Below are 16,447 nucleotides of genomic sequence, written 5' to 3' on the forward strand. Positions count from 1 at the left end.
TTTCAGACTCCTTTGAATTTTGCTTCTTCTGAATTTCTATGCATTACTAGTGGTATTTTCCTCCCACATTGTAAACTTTTTTTGTTCTGACCCTGCAGTGATTGGCCTCATGGTCTGGTGAACATAGGCAATTTTCTCTTTCTCCTTTCCTGAACAGGTTTGACTTTTATTGAATGGACAAATATATCACATCTTCTAGCACACACACACACACACACACACACACACACACACAGTCAAAATATTTAGGTTACCTTACCAGTCAATAGGTAAATGCTCATCTGTCCTGTGGAATATTCTTTATCTGGGTGTGTTCAACTCAGCATACCTAGAGACCCAGACCTCACTGCATAGACACATAGAAACACTCACCACAACACACTTCTCTGATTTACATACACTCACACTTGGCAAAACCCCAGTACATACAAACTCTAAGGATTATCTAGCTGCTGCCACTTATATTTCTGGGGCCAGAAAAAGTCCAAGGTATAGGTTGGTAGGGGCAACTACAATGGGAAGGAAGGAAGAATGAAGGAAAGGAATGGGGGAGTGGGGAGGGGTTGGAGAAGAGGATAGCACAGAGAGGGACCAGAAGGGATGACAGGGTAGTTGCTCTCCTTTTTCTTCTGAAAAGGTGTCCCTCACCACCAAAAGTAGTGTATTCAGCACTGATCATGGATAGAAAATAAAAAGACTAGAATTCAAAGTGGGGTTACCCAATGGTTTCTTAAAGGGAGGGAGCATAAAGTTAGATCAAATAACTTACTGCCGAAATGGTAGAATGATCAGCAAAAAAAAATGAATTAAGATTGACTGCAGGTGTGACTTCTTAAGGACAGTGTTTTTTCGAAACTCCAGTCATGTCCTCAGTTACCATTAACCCAACATAGGTACCCTCAGGCTCCCGGAAAGCAAGGCATGATATGACTAATTTAATTCATGAAAAAGGCAATCTGACATATTGGAGTCAGAAAAGGGCAAGGTAAAAAAAAATATGTGTGTATATATATATAATATATATATATATTATATATATATATACACATACATATACATACACACATACATATATACGTGTATATATGTATGTATGTGTATATGTATATATATATATATATGTACACACACACACACATACCCTACTACGTGTGAGGAACACATAAAAGACTTTACAAATTATTTCATTTAATCTTCACACCCTGCGAGGTAGGTGCTGTTGTGATCCTCATTTTACAGTCGAGGAAACTGAGGTAAATAGAAGTTAAGTGACTTGCCCAGGATCCCACAGCTAGTCAGACATGACTAATCAACTAAACAGCAACACTTACAGACAATATCTTATCTGATCCTCACCACAACCCTGGAAGATAGAGGCTGATAGTTTTGTACTTCATGCCACATATGTAATTATTGCTTTTATACATTATTGCACTTATGATAGCTGTAATATCAGAGTCCTCTCACTATAAACCTTTAGCCTTTTGGTTGGTTACTCATTTTTCAGTCATGTCCAACTTTATGTGACCCCATTTGGGGTTTACATGGCAAAGATACTGGAGTGGTTTGCCATTTCCTTATTCTGCTCATTTTACAGATGAGGAAACTGAGGCAAACAGGCTTAAGTGACTTGTCCAGGGTCACATAGCTAGTGAGTGTCTAGAGCCAGATTTGAACTCAGGAAGATTAGTCTTCCTGACTCCAGGTCCGGCACTCTATCCACTGTGCCACCTTTAACGTGATAAGGGCCTTTCGACAAATTCAATTCAGTTCAATAAATAAGGGTCAAGGATGCCAAAGCAAAATCAAAATAAGATCTGTCCTCAAGAAATTTTTATTCTTTTGAGGACAGGGATACAGCTGGTAGACAGATGTAGATAGATAGATAGATAGATAGATAGATAGATAGATAGATAGACAGACAGACAAATAGATACATAAACACGCATATATGTGTAGATGTACATATATATTGTATATATATATACATATCTATGTATAAGCTAAATATGGCTACGTATGTAAAATATAGCACATGGAATAAAGACTCAAATTAGAGACAGGACATAAGTGACATCTTTCTACTGCTTGGTCCCTCTACTAAGTTTGGAGCTGGAAGAGATGAGGAGGAGGGATGGGTAAGGACAGGTCACAGGCTGGGAGGACCCTAAAGACCATTGTGTATGATGATAATTCTAAACTGAGATTGTGTGTCCTGCAACATATGTTAGGGGGTTCTACCTCCCACTCTGTGGACACTACATCTTCTTGATTTCATAGAAATATCATGGGCAAAACAGCCAAAGCAAAAAGACAAGAGTGTTAACCCAACTGTTACACATTGTTGAGGTCAGGGGGGAAAATGCAATCATGAGTTTTACTCCTTCCTTTCTTATATGTATGTATGTGTGTATATACACATAGACGTATGCATACATATGTGTGCATTTGTACACATATATGCATGTATAATGATATTATCTAGATGTGAAGTTTCCATCTTTGAAGGCATCTCTTTAACCTTTACCCCTCTTGAAATGTTTGATGCCTTCAGATGCTAATTTGCCCATTTATGTTACCTGTTTTTCTATTCTTTTGGTGTTCCTTATCCATCTTCCTACCAACCTATAAATATCTCCCTAAAATCTGCTAAATTTCCAGCAATAAACTTGTCTCTTTTATTATGGTATGGCTGTGCTAAAAGAGATCATTTCTGCCTCATGAATGACCAATGAAAGAAACAAAGTATAAGCAGGACAAGCAATTCAGATTAGAGGGTCTTTTGATACTGAAGGAAATCTGTAATTTCAGACAGGCCAGGATGAATCCTCCAAGAAGCATAACGCATATTATATCTCATGTTCACATGGGGAACATCCATCATCGACAAACATATACTACGCATATATTTGTATCAATCAATGTCCTTTTGCATGAACACTGTAATCTATTGTAAACAAACTTCACCATAACATCATAAAACCCCACTCTGATAGCATTCTATGAATCGTCCCTTCTGTGCATAACCCATGACCCAGAAGCTCAAACTCCGGGTTCATATACTAGAACCTATGATCCCAAATCATTCATATTTGACTCACTTTACCCCCACCAACCTCAGAATACATAACTTTTATCTTTTATCTAGATCTCCACTGATGTGGGTTAAAGAAAAAAAAAGGTTTAGCTCCCAGGCAAGAACTCAATGTAGTTATGCATTTCAGACACCTTCAGATTTAACCAAACAGAAAGTACAGAAAATACCAAAGACTCAGATTAGCCCAAAGTCCACATAATTCTCCCCTTTCTGGCAGGTCTCTTCTTCATTTTAGGGAAACCATATAGATCTTCATCCTTACAAATACTACCCTAATAGTTTCAGCTTGATTGGGAAGCAACTTGGGATTGCTAGAAAGGCAGTCTCCAAGATCCTCCAAATAGGAATATAAACCAGAATCATGGAAGAAAGTATTTACTAAAATGTCATTTCACTTAAAACCAAAAATTCACAGAACCAATGAATGGCACTGAATATGCCCTGACTGTAGGACCAGCTCTAAGAAGTATAGCTTAGGATAAATCATATTATGTAATTCCCTGCCCCTCCCTCCAACATTTTTGTTATTGTTGTTTTTCAGGTATGTCCGACTCTCCATGACCCCATTTGGGGTTTTCTTGGCAAAGATACTGGAGTGGTTTGTTATTTCCCTCTCCACCTCATTTTATAGATGAGGAAACTGAGGGTTAAGTGACTTGTGTAGGGTCACATAAAGAATAAGTGTATGAGGCTGGATTTGAACTCAAGAAGGGGAGCCTTTATTTTACTCCAGGCCCAGCACTCTATTCATTGTGCCACCTAGTTGTCGCCCAACATTTTAAGACAGGTGAAATAAGATTAAATTTTATATCAAAGGCAATTTTGAAGGGGAAAGGAGTCACAAATGGGACCTCTGAAGTTTATGAAAATAAGGAGAGGCAGCCACACCTTTTGCTTAATCCAGAATTAGATTTATAAGCAGGGTAGTGCTGGTAAATGTTTAACAGCTTGATGTCTGAGGGGGAAATAAATGTATGGAGGACACAAGTTCAGTCTGCAGTAGTAGTAACATTTTCTCCATCACTTCCTTAGGTCTAGACATCTGACAAAACAATAAATCATGCCCTGATTTGTAACATCTGAAGTGTAAATAAATGCTCCTGGTGAAAACTTAATAATCAGCTCTCGCGAACCAGTACAGGCTTGCTCCAGTGCAACCTCGTAATAAAGCTAATAGCAGGATAGGAGCTTCAGGTCTACTTAAAATAAACAGTGGCTGGTAGAGATTACTTTTTATATACATTCCCCTATCCCTCACCTCTCATCCATGCTTTCTGGCTCCCCCTGTGCCGGCGCTGAAAGGCTTCCTAAATCTCGGAACTCAAGGATTTTTCTTTTTTTTTTTCTTTTTTTTCTTTCTTTCTTTTTTTTTTACTCAAAGATTTTTCTAAGATGTACTGGATCGTAGGTGCTGTACAGGCACCAGATCCCCTTTCCTATCTGTGCACAGGTTGACATACTTTCCACGGGGATAGGTATACCCTATTGTAGAGCTGAAAGGTATTGGTAGTCCCTCTTGCAGGTCACAGCTCTCGTTATAACAAGGTCCCAAAGGACAGTGAGAGATCTCTTCATTAGCACACCCAAAGCTCATGCCCTATATTCCTTATGGTGCTACTGGGTAGGTTTTGTTTTAAAAGAATATACTGCAGGAGAACAGCAGATTAATCACCGTAAAATCCATGGTTTGGACATTATTTTATGCCCCCGTTTTCTCACTACAAAGTAAAATGTGGCTCTCCTATGGTGCTGGATGAGCAGAATGTGGGAAGCTTTCATCTAAAACATCCCTCTGAGAAAACATTCCAACCCTATAGACCTCCCAATGGGGCCTCTTGACAATTGTTCTCAGAGTCAACTTGAAACAGCAACAAATGCAAAGGATAATGCTGGCATTACCTTGTTAAAGTTAAAGCATACACCCACCCTTTCTCAGAACAAATGGGATGGCTTACATAAGGCTGCGTTACCATCAGTCCAGTCAATCTTTTAGGATATTTTATTATTAGGATATTATATTAGGGTATGGTGTTTTGTCTGGGGGGAAGGGATGGGAGGAACCTAGATGTGAGTTTGTGGGGATTTGTATAGTACATTGAAAGAAAATGTATCTATTAAAAATGATCTCCTAAGTTTGGGCAAATGTTTACTTTCTTTTCATTTCAAGACAAATGAGCAAATAGCAATCACAATATGATGTAATCATATATGCAATGTATGTAGTATGTATGAAATGTAAATAGTAGTCATCATGATCACAAATGAGTAAATAGTGATCATCACAGTGGAAACGATGAAGACAATGAGGACAGCGTGACAACAAAAACCTTACATTGGCCACACTCTTCCAGTACGTTATAGTTGCAGAGCACATTTACATTTATCATCTCTTCTGGTTCTCGAAGGTAGTGCAAGCACTATTGCTCCCAAATCAACAAGTGAGGAAACTGAGACTCAGAGGTTAATAGATTGGTCCAAGGTCACACAGCTAGTAAGTGGCATGGCACAGCTGGGCTTCCAACCTAGGTCATCCCAGTTCAGGGTTCTTTCAACATAACCAGAGCTCTTCCCTTTAGCTATTGATGGGAATAGTAAATATGGGAATACAATCCATAAGAGTAACTATGACTGAATAATAATATTGTCATCTCTTTTTTTTTTGGTGAGGTAATGGGGTTAAGTGACTTGCCCAGGGTCACAGAGCTAGTAAGTGTTATGTATCCGAGACCAGATTTGAACTCAGGTCTTTCTGAATCCAGAGCCAGTGCTCTATCCATTACACCACCTAGCTACCCCATCGTTGTCATTTTTCTCAGAGTGCTCTGATTGGTAGGAAGGGAAACAAGGAAGAGTAGTGTCCTGAAAAGCTAGCGAAGAGGGTGATTAACAATGTCAAAGGCTACAGAAAGGTAGAGAAGAAATGAAGGTGGAGAAAAGACCATTGGATTTGGCAGTTAAGAAAGCATCGGTAACTTTGGAGAGAGCAGTTTCGGTGGAATGGTGAGATAAGAGGATGGATTGTAAGAGGTTAAGAAGAGAGGGAGAGAAGAGAAAGGAAAAGCATCTATTGGAGATGGCTTTTTTTTCAAGGAGTTTAGCAACAAAGGGCAGGAGAAATATAAGATGAAGAGTTAGCAGGGACGGAAGGATCAAATGAGGGGTTTTTTTTGAGGATAAGGGATGTTTGTAGGGTATAGGGAAAGAAGCCAGAAGACAGGAAGAGATTAAAAATAAGTGAGAGTGAGGATGACAGAAGGGACAGTCTTTTGAAGGAAACAGGATGGAATGGGATCGTTTGAACTGGTAAAGGAGTTAGCTTTGGTAAGGAGTGGGGCTACCTCTTCATGAGAGGCAAGGATGAAGAGATAGTGGCAGAAAGCATCTGAGTAATGGGAGATGAGGAAGAGGGGAGAAGAGGAAGCTTGTGGCAAATGACTTCAGTTGTATCTGTAAAATCTGAGGCAAGGTTCTCAGCTGAGAAGATAGGAGGAGGGAGAACATTGGGAGGTTTGAAGAGAGATAAAAAGGTTTGGAAGAGCTCATGGAGAGAGCTGAAGGGGTGGCTTAGGAAAGGGTTAGATACTGTTGCTCTACTTTTTTCATAACTAAGGTGTTCATAAAGCAAAAAAGAATCATGACTATATTTGAGAAGTAGGAAGTTAAGTTTTATGCTTTTTCATTCATCAAATGACTACAAGCAAATTGTCTCTCCATAAGTCAATTTCCCAGTTCTCAAGGAGTAATTGTCGATGATCATCAACATCAACATGGTTGATATTGAAGGGGAGAAGTCCAGCCCTTTGCTAGGACTCTGCCTTCTTGGCTTCCCAGAATAATGCAGACGTCAATGCTAGGACATTTACATTAGATTCAGCATGGATTGGGGAGTTTTGATTGAGAAAGGCTGGAGACCAAATGACAAAAAGCACAGGCTAAAAATCCATAACTCCCAATCCCCTCTTCTTTTTATTCCTAAGGCTTAACACAATGCCTAATTAATGGGCAGCTAAGTGGTGAAGTGGATAGAGAACTGAGCCTGGAGTCAGGAAGACTCATCTCCCTGAATTCAAATCTGGCCTCAGACATTGTGCCCCGGGCCAAGTCACTTAACCCTGCTGCCTTCAGTTCCCTCATCTGTAAAATAAGCTGGAGAAGGAAATGGTAAACCAGTCCAGTATCTTTGCCAAGAAAAACTCAAGCACAGTCACAAAGAGTTGGCCATGACTGAAACAACTGAAATATATGCATATATATATATATATATACATATACATATGTATGTATGTATATATATATATATGTATATATATATATATATATGTGTGTGTGTGTATGTATGTATGTATATATATGTATATGTATATATATGTGTGTGTGTGTGTGTATGTATGTATGTATGTACATTGAATGACTGGTGTTGTTCCTACTGATTCTCTGGTAGAAAGAATATACAAAGAAAAATAATAAGCTTCAAATTAAGAAATAAAGTCTCTGTTTTGAACAACAATTATCTTTCTTTTTAAAAAAGACTAAAATGAAGCAAAGGGAAAAGGAAAGATAAGAATAGTATAGGGAGGAATAGTCTTCTTTCTAAGAAATCTTTAAGGATAAGAAATACAGGAAATTTGAAGTGGGATGAGGTCTGAGAGCAGGAAGGCTGAACTGTGAAAGTCCCGACTCTAAATCCTATAATTGTTTTGATAACAGTTGAGAAATGAAAAATATGATTAAGAGCTAATTTAAGATTGGCCTATCCAAGAAGATCTATCTATCCTTGTGTGTACCATATACGTGTTTATGTGTATGTGAATATTCATGTTATATCTACATGCATGTCTATATACATACACAAATGTATGTGTGTATACACATGAAATCTGTAGGTTTGTACACGTTTTAGAGCTCAGAAATAGCTGGTGTCAAAATATGCTTTGTCATATAATGTGGTCGAGCAGCCCAATGAAAATATGGTAACGGGTTCATGTTGTTTTTCTATCATCAACATTTTCCCATCCCCGTCCCCTCCCAGGAGCAGCTGGGTGGCACTGGGCCTAGAGTCAGAAAGATCTGAGTTCAAATCCAGCCTCAAATACTATCTATGGGAACATGGGTAAATTATCTCTGTCTGCCTCAGCTTCCTCATCTGTAAAATGAGACTAATAATAGCACCTATGTCACAGAGTTGTGAGGCCCAAATGAAATAATATTTGTAAAGCATTTAGCCCCGTGCTTGGCACAAAGTCAGTGCTTCATACATGTCGATTTCCCTGCCCATTCACAATCAAGACACTGGTATGCTGAAAAGAGCGCTAGATTTGAAACCAGGGGATCTGGGTTCATATCTCAGTGCTGCCACTTGTGAGACTGAATGCACCACACTAGACCTCTCTGATGTCTTCACTGTAAAATGATGGGCTATGATGAGAGGACCTCTAAAGCCCATTCCAGTTTGAAATCTTTGCTGCCTTTCCTCTTATGATCAAACTCCATAACCTTTTTCTAAGGTTAAATTCGTTCCCTAAGCCAGCAGCAAACTGAGAGAAGCCAAGCATCTGTTTACAACACATACATTCCTTGTTTCCCAATCAGAGCATGAAAGCAACACCCACTTCTGCCCCATGATATTAGTGATAAAAGAAAGAAGAGAATGCAGGAAAGAAAGGGGGAAAAAAAGAAAGAAGAAAGAATAGGGGGGGAAAAAGGCTCTCATACACTAGACCAGATGCCTGATTCTAACTACATCATAATGACCAAAAAGAACTCCCTCAAAAATCAAGGTGGCTCTGCCTGGTAGGAGACATGACAGGGCACAGAATATAGAATGTTGCATAGGTTTGCAGGAATGGTCATTGTGTTATCTGGCTTCACTTTCTGTTATTCTTTCTTTCAGGGATGATGCTGGCTACTGGCAAGCATGAGCTCTCAGAAAATCCTTGTGGTGTGCAAAACAAAAAGTATAAATAAAAAAAACATTTTTAGAGCATTTTAAATGAGTCTGGCCACTTATACAAAAGATCTATATCCTCAAAAGACATTTTCTCCCCTGGATTTAAAGTCAGAGGACCAGGGTTCAAATCCTAGCTTTTCCACTTACGTCCTATGTAACCTTGCACAAGTTACGCCTCATTTTCCTCACTTGAAGAGGTTAAACTAGATGATGTCTTTATGGTTCTTTGCTGTTCTAAATCTACACTCCTATATTGCATAATAGTAATAAATAAATAACATTGATAGAATGTTTGTGTTCCAGACACTGTGCTAAATGCTTTACAATTATTAACTCATTTGATCCTCACAACAATCCTGGGATATAGGTGCTATTAATATCCCCATTTTATAGATGAGAAAACTGAGACAAACAAAGGTTAATTACACCAGACTTTTAAAAAGATGCAAAGGCAACATTGTCTGATCCTGGAGAGATCCCTGGAATTGTCCATGGAAATCACATTTGGAATCATATTTGGAAAATCTGTTTGGTTCTTGTCAATGCTTCCTGCCCACCATCAGCTGCAAGCCTTCATGGGTAAAAAGAAAGGTGGAAGAAATCATGCAACAGAGATATCCATCCAGCCTAATATCTCCAAGTATATAATCCCCAGATGTGAGTCATTCCCCAAGGAGTAATCAAAGTGATCACTTGCAGAAGAATCAATCTTAATGCAATTCCAAGGCCAGTGACGATCAATGTTGAAGAAAAGAATCTGACTGGGGTTAAAGGGGCCAACCTTAATCTGTGAGAAGGCAATCCTGAGTCCTCAAACTCAGTTCCAAAGTTACTCCTGATGCAAAACACACAAAATGAAGGAAGAAAACATGTGAAAAGCAAGAGAAAAAAACCCTAAAAATAAAACAGAAACCTCTGGACTTATTTTTAATTCAAGGTTGGTTTTTTTGTGGGCTTTTCCTGGGTTTTATTTTTATTTTAAGCAACTGAGCTAAATGAATTAAGGGAGAGACCCCATCCTTACAAGGTATCAAATGTCACATAAAAACTACTTCAATGGAACTGGTTCTCGTAAGTGATGACCAAGTAACTCAAAGAAGGTCTCTAAGCCTCCCACAGAGCAGATATTGGAAACCACAGAAGGGATAAAGTCATTCTGAAAGCGGTCATTAATTTTTTATCTCCCCCTCAGGACAAGGATGAAAATTGCTCTCAAAACAGACCAGGCATCAATATGACTTCACAACTCATTCAGAAAGACTTCTCAGAAGCTGCTGGAAAAACAGATTGTTTTAGGCAAATGAGATAAAAGCTTGGGGATGGGGGATGGGTAGAAGGGAAGAAGAGAGAAGGAAAATTGAGGGCCAAATACACAACTAAATGGTTAAATACAAGTCTACACAATGAAATTTAGATGTTTTCTGAATAATACCTAATATCTAAGCACCTCTAGAATCAGAGGACATGAGTTCACATTCCCCTTTTGAAGATCACTGCTTGCGTGACCTTGGACAAGTTACAAGTTCATGTTCTTGTTCATGGAACCTCCTGAGTTCATAAGGGAGTTGGACTAGAAAGTCTAGAAGACTTCTAAGGTGCCTTCTAGCCCTCCATCTACTATCCTGTGACTTTTTTTTTTTTGGAGTGGGCAGGAGCCAGACCTGTGATTTCACTAGTATCCTTAGCTCCAGGGAAGGAAACTTCCTTCACCAATTTGAATATGTTCTCTTTATGGTCAAAGAGAGTTGTCTGGGACACTAAAAAATGAGCAATTTGACCAGGTTTAAACAGATAAACTATCTTAGAGAAGACTGGACTTAAACCAATTTTCTGACTCCAAGACTGGACCTCAAGCCACTATGCTATACAGTTTCTCATCTTTCCTGTTAATGAGCTAAAATGTTTTCAACAGTTAAGATTTTTATCTTCTAGAGCAAGGGTTCTTAACTTTTTGGGGGGGCAGGGTCATGGACCTCTTTGGCAGTCTGGTGAAAACTAATAATATTGTGGTTTGTTGTCTATATTCGTAATTGAAATTTCAATTAGAGGTGAATGAAAACAAAGATGTAATTTTTTCTCCTTTTTTCCAAGTTCAGAGACCCTCTGAAATATCTCCTTGGATTGTTTGAAGGTCTAGAGGGACAAGGATCATAGATAAAGACTCGGAAGGGACTTTCCACAAAGCCATCCAATGTGCCTCACTACTATTATGGTCTGTTTACTCCTCCCATGGATGCTATGTGTAATTGTGGGAAGAACAGAGCGCTGAGCCTGGAGTCAGGAAGACCTGAGATGTGACCCTGGGCAAGTCACTTAATCCTGTTTGCCTCAGTTTCCTCACTTGTCAAATGAACTGTAGAAGGAAAGGGCAAACCACTCCAGTATCCTTGTCAAGAAAACCCCGAACAGAGTCACAAAGGGTAGGACACAACTGAAGAATGGACCTTAGGTTAAGAGCCCTACTCTAAACAGAACTTAGCACAAGTGATAGACACTAGATGATTCCACTCCAATGTGGCAGACAGCTGAGTCTAGCCTAAACCTGCCACACAGCCCCAGGTCAGACATTACTCTAGTGTCAGCAACCAGCTTCTCACATATCTTCTTGCTCCTGGAGTCTTTAGTATTGCTTCAATGTCATGGCAAACTCAGGACTGCTCCACAGGACTCTGGACATTCAAAGGAGCTCCCTGACTTCATCCAACGACATCTCCTCTCCAAGAAGCACATAATGCCCAGGGCAAAACATTAAGGGGTAAGAGAATAAAAACATGTATGGGGCCACTGAAGAGAGAATCTGGGAAACAGTCTACAAGCTAAAGCCTGATACTAGGGAAGAGACCAAAGAGGCACATCAAATGCTTGTAGTCCTCAGTAGTGGCCACAGGGCATCAGGAGGGTAATCTCTTAACCTAGATATAGATGTCTGTTATTTATTGTAAAGCAATAGGATGATGCATAGGCAGCTATAATAAGCAGTGACAGTTTAAAGAAGCTTTCTGAACCTGACATTCAAGTATCTAGGTGAGAGAAAAGTTACTGTAGATGAGGATGGACCATGGTATAGAACAGGAAGGACAAATTTCATTGTACTTGCATGAAATGTGTTCAGATAAACCAGTTGGGAAGATGCCCTGAACTGCAAACTGGGAGATCTGAGTTCAACTCAGAGTTCTGCCACTATCTGGCCAAGTGACTTTGGACTAGTTGCTTCACTTCTTCATCTCAGTTTCCCCATATTTGAAATGAGTGGGATGGACTCTGTGACATCCAGGGTCCACTACAGCTCAAATATTCTATTGGGGCTCTGTGATTATCCTGAGGTACCCAATTTAGGTAAAAGTTAGCTAATGTAGAGGATATTCAGATAATAATGAGTTATAAATCAAATGGATGACTGACTTGTCTAAGGAGGACAAGGATAGTTATTTTTATTTTATCTGCATTAGCTATGACTGTCATCTCCATTTAACATTTAGCCAAAAAATATTTACCAAGTGCTAGGTGGCATAGTGGCTAGAGCTCTGGGCCTGGAATCAGAAGACTCCTCTTAATGAGTTTAAATCAGGCATCAGACACTTACTAGCTGTGTGACCCTGGGCAAGTCACCTTGTTTGCATCAGTTCCTCCATCTGTAAAATGATCTGGAGAAGGAAATGGCAAACCACTCCAGTATCTTTGCCAAGAAAACCCCCAATGGGGTCCTGAAGAGTCGGACACGACTGAAATGATTGAACAACAACAATGATATTTAGGGCATTTTCATCTCATTTTTATTGAGACTTGTTATTACATTCAGACAGTAAGCAAATGCCATCACTTAAACTCAAAGAAATGCAGCTATGAGGAAGAAGAACTCTAAACAATTGAAAAGGAGGTTCCTGGTACCAGAACCATCATAGAAATCAATGGATGCTCAATTTTTAAAAATAACTTGGTGTATTCTTTCATTTTAACTGTCCCTCCAAATGCATTCTTCTGAGTGAGAGAAAAATTAACTAGCAGAACTATGTGTTGAAACTGAGTCTAGAACCGAAAGGGACCATAGAAATCTTCTAACCCATTTTCTAGATGAGAAAACTGAGGCCCACCATAGGGAAGTAATTTATCCAAAGTTGCATAGGCAACAGAGGCAGTAGGAGGTACAGAGGATAGAAAGGTGGACCTGGCATCAGGAAGATGAGTTCAAAACTGGCCATTTACTAGTTGTGTGACCTTGGGCAAGTCATTTATCAGGTGCCTACCTCCCAGCAGTGTTGTGAGGATAAAATGAGATAATATTTGTAAAAGACTTTGCAAACCTTAAAGCTCTCTGAATGTTAGCTACTTATACAACTGCCTAGACTGAAGTGTTTCGACTCCTTGCCTCATGCTGCTTACCCCACATCATCTCCTTATAAGAAGAAAAGCCAAATCCAGATGCAGAATACCTCCTGAACTGAAGAGAGGGGGATTCTCACCATCCTGAGTCCCTTGCACAAGCTAGAACCTTGCCCACCCTGACACCAAAGCCTTCCCTTCTTGCTTCCTCTCTCATTATCACCCCACAACCAAGGAAAAGATTCATAAAGCCACATATACAACTAATGACCAACATTCCCGCTGCTCCCAATTCCAGAGACCTCACATGAGACGTCCTTAGCAGCTGCATCAACATCCACTTGGAAAGATGAGAATGAGCATCAGTGAAAGTCTGGACCATGACCAGTTTACTACTACAGTATCCAGGTACAGAACTGTAACTAGGGCAGGGCAATTGGGGGATTTGCCCAGGACACTGGCAACATTTATAGCAATGTAGAAACACAACAGAATTAGTACATAATTTAAAAAGATAATTAAGAGAAGCTACAATATGGTGTGTGAAGCTACAATATGGGGTCCTCCACCCCAAGACATCTTCCTCATCAGTGGTCTCATGCCAGTGTCCTGGGGTTTCTTTCCTCCTGTCTGGTGGCCACATCTGCCCTTTTCCCTCAAGTACTCTACTAAACTGAGAATATCTGTTAAGCCACTTGCCCTGGGCACAGCATGTGCTCATTACTACAGTTTCAAAATTCCTATGTCTGGCTTTATCCAAGTCTTTCTCATTACAACAAAACTCTGTAAGCCAGTCCACGTGTGGAGGAACTACCATGGACAGGAATATGTCCAAACCAGAGAATGAGCTGAAGTCAGATGATTATGAGTAGGCAAGGGAGCCCCAAGACATAGCTGGAGACTGTTATATGATAACAACTGCTGAACAAATTTTAATATATGGAGGCTATAGAATATAATAGCTCATCGTGAGAAATGATAACTAGGGAAATTTCAGAGAAACTCAAAATTTGTATAAACCAATACCAAGAAAAGTCAGGAGAGCTAAAAGAACAACATAGAGACCACAATGACATCAAGGCAAGAAACATTAAAAGGCATCAGAATTCAGATCAGATCAGGTCAGCTCAGATTGATTAGTCTTAATTACAGAGGACTAACTCCCTCTTGGTACAGAGGCAGTGGACTACAGGTGCAGAATGAGACATATGCTAAACAGTAGAGAGGCAGACCAGAGGAAAAGGATCCAAATATATACAAATATTCATAGCAGCACTTTTTGCTGTAGCAAAGAACTGAAAACCAAGTGGGTGCCCATTAGTTGGGTAATGGCTGAACAAATTATGGGTTATGGACATAATGGCATATTATTGTGCCATTAAAAATATGAAGATGGATTCAGAAAATCCTGGGAAGAGGTGCATGAACTGATGAAGAATGAAGTGAACAGAACCAAGAAAACAAATGTATACAATGATTTCAGTGTTGTAAATGAAAGCAACTGTGAGAAACTATAGAACTATGATCAGTGCAATGACCAGTCATGACTTCACAAGACAGATAATGAATCATGCTTCCCATATTTTAACAGAAAGGTGATGGACTAGAAATTCAGAACCATATTCATTTTCATATATAGCCATGTTTGACTCCTTTTTCTTGACTATGTTTATTTGTCACAAGATAGAATCTTTTTTTTTTTGGCGGGGGGAGATGTGGTGTGACTTGATGGGGGAAGGACAGTGATAATGAAATTAAAAGGAATAAAAGAAAACTATGAATCATTATAAAGTTAGAAAGAATAGAAGAAAGTGGGGCAGCTAGGTGGAGCAGTGGATAGAGCACTGGCCCTGAAGTCAGGAGGACCTGAGTTCAAATCCAGCCTCAGACCAAACACTTGACACTTACTAGCTGTGTGACCCTGGGCAAGTCACTTAACCCCAATTGCCTAAAAAAAAAAAAGAATAGAAGAAAGTTCAGAAATAGATACAGATAAGCAGAGCAAGGTTAAAACTACCATGTTAAATTTGAAATACACAAAATATTTCATTCATTCATATAGAATCCTCTGTTCTTTATATAGTGAACTGTTCATGTTTGTTGAGGTTTGGCACATTCATAATGACAAAAAGAAAAAAAAATTTTCAGTTAAAGAAAGAAAAGTCAGCATCATCTTATTGGCTATTGCATGTGTCTTGTTTTCTTGTAGGCTGATCTCAAAAACCTAACTGGAGTCATCAAAGGAAAAGAGGAAAGCAGTGAGTAAATAGTACCTAAAAACAGTCAACTATGTATCTTTGGCTCTTCAAGGACAGACTTTAAATAGATAGTCGAAAAATGGTGCCAAGAAAATTTGCATCCAGTTCTTGGCTGGTAAGCAACTACTCCACAGACATGACCCTCAATGTTCTATTAAGCTATTCATGAGGTAATTGGTTGGGTATCCCTTCCCAAAGGCTAACAATTACTAAATTTGCCAGCAACCAAAATTAATTAATAAGTCTTCAGTTAATGTGGATAGCAAGCTTTTAGTCAAAGTCAAATTAAAGCAGGTTTCTCATTCTGAAGATGACATGACAAATGACATTTGTGTTCATTAGAATATATTTCAGTTGGCAAAATAATTAAACTATAACAATTCTTCAATGCCACTGACAGGAAACTTAATTTTGAAGGAGATGCTAAATTTGCTTTCTATATTTTTTTTTCAATCCTTCCATTAATACTAGAGATACTATCTTATCGAGGAATCTCATTAGCCATGAAGAACTGAGCAGTCTCAAGTTTTTTTAATGTATTATGAGCTATTATTTTTCATCAAAGATCTCAAAGGACCTTGGTATTTATGTTTAACCCTACAGTAAGCACTCCATTTTCCAAATCATTAAGGTGTTAAACTGGTTTGGGCCAGGTTAAACTGGTATTAGCTGCTCTAAACTGGTTTGAACTGGTTAAAACCAGATTTGGGCAGTTTGAATTGGTAAAAACCAGTTTAAGCTGGTCTGAGCCAGGTTAAGCTGCTCTGAGACAGAGCAGGTAGCCATGTTTTTAAACTAGCTTTGGCTAGATGGAACTGATGTGAA

The sequence above is a fragment of the Phascolarctos cinereus genome, unplaced genomic scaffold (genome assembly GCF_003287225.1).
Source record: "Phascolarctos cinereus isolate Bilbo 61053 unplaced genomic scaffold, phaCin_HiC Scaffold_7;HRSCAF=346, whole genome shotgun sequence".
Taxonomy (NCBI): domain Eukaryota; kingdom Metazoa; phylum Chordata; class Mammalia; order Diprotodontia; family Phascolarctidae; genus Phascolarctos; species Phascolarctos cinereus.